This window comes from Oxyura jamaicensis, chromosome 33 (genome assembly GCF_011077185.1).
Source record: "Oxyura jamaicensis isolate SHBP4307 breed ruddy duck chromosome 33, BPBGC_Ojam_1.0, whole genome shotgun sequence".
NCBI classification, from domain to species: domain Eukaryota; kingdom Metazoa; phylum Chordata; class Aves; order Anseriformes; family Anatidae; genus Oxyura; species Oxyura jamaicensis.
In genome coordinates, this window is record NC_048924.1 from 339510 (window position 1) to 340967 (window position 1458).

Below are 1458 nucleotides of genomic sequence, written 5' to 3' on the forward strand. Positions count from 1 at the left end.
TTACAGATACAAAAAGCTGCTGCGGTAAGAGCTCGAGGGGGGGGGGGAAGGAGCGGCCGGAGCCGGGAGGGGCGGGGTATTGCACATCATCGTTTTGTTCTTCATACATCTGATTAAAAAATAGAGATATTTACAGGAGTCAAGCGACCTGGAGGTGTACAAAATTCCTACATTTGTCTGAGACTCTTACAGGGAAAAAGAAACGGAAAGAAAAGGCCGAGCTCGGGGGCGGCCGAGCTCCCGGGTCTGCTTTTGAAGCCCCTTCTGGGGGCGGGGGGCACGGCGGGGAAGGGGGGGGCAGCACCGAGCGGCCCCCCCCTCAATCCCCGAGACCCCGCAGCCCCCCACCGAAGGCCTGAAGCCGGGGGAGCTTCGTCCCGGGGGGCGCCCCCCGCCCCCCCCCAGCACCGACGGGCCCCGAGGCGTCCCCGCGGTGCCGCCGTCGCCGTCCCGGACACGAACACCGCCGACGGAAAAGCAAGAAAGGAGGAGGGAGAACGAAAATTAAGGAAAAAAAATAAGCGAAAAAAAAAAAAGAACAAATCGGGGCAACAGGCGTTGCCGACTCGTGAGGTGGTTTTGTTTGTTTTCGTAGAAAAAAGAACAGCCTTTGGTTTCGACCTCAGGAGAGCAGTCTGGCGAGCTGCTGCTGAGCGACCTCGGTGCCTGGGGGGGGCCTCGGCGCCCCCCCGCTCGCCGTTTTTGGTTATCGCCCCCAAAAACGCAGCTCCTCCTCCCCCATCCCCAGGGTCCCTCGAGCCGGGACTCCGGGGCAGCGAGGAAGAGGAGGGAACCGCAGGGAGAGCGGAGCCTTCGCCCCGGCCCCGTTTCCTTCATTTCTCGGAGTGACCCCGAGCCCCCCTGGGACGGGGCCAGGCTCGGGGCCAGAGGGGCATCAATGCAGTGGGGGGCCAAGGAAGCCCCCACCGGGAGGAGGGGGTCCTGGTTTTACCCCCCCCCCCCAGAGTTAAACCCATGATGAGCCCCCCCCGGCACCCACAGGGCCGGAGAGGGGGAGCCCGGGGGGGGGTTTTAGCACCTAGTGTGAGGTTGGGTCCGGCCGCGGGGCCGGGACGGGGTGGGGGGACGGGGTGGGGGGGTGGGACCAGTCTCAGAAATTCAAGCGAGACTTTGGGGGTGGAAAAAGTTATCAAAAGAGAAAACTAAGCAGCTCAATAAATAACGGAGGGAGGTGGAGGGAGGGGAAAGCACAAAAAAGTCCGTTAATATTTAAATAACTCCATTTATAAAAAGGCAAATTGTTAAGAGCTCCCCCTCGCCGGGGGTGTGTGTTTTTTTTTTTTTTTTTTTTTTAGTTATTGATTATTTTTTTAAATATTTTTGTAGCCAAAGTCAGTGCAAAGGAGTATAAAAGAAAAACCAACAGTTCCATGCCCTAAGGGTGGAGGGGCTGAGCTAGAGACAGGAGGAGGAGGGGGGTCGGGCCTGGGGGGGGGG

At 59.1% G+C, this 1458-nt stretch overlaps 1 protein-coding gene across 1 annotated transcript in view; it reads right to left on the reverse strand.

Annotated features, from left to right (window-relative positions):
• Positions 1–1292: 1292 nt before the first annotated feature.
• The window catches only part of IKZF4 (IKAROS family zinc finger 4), a 14647-nt gene continuing 14481 nt past the window's right edge, over positions 1293–1458 (reverse strand). The window contains exon 8 of the mRNA XM_035308994.1: positions 1293–1426. The gene's annotated coding sequence lies outside the window, so the exon portion shown is untranslated. The remainder of the gene's footprint in view (positions 1427–1458) is intronic.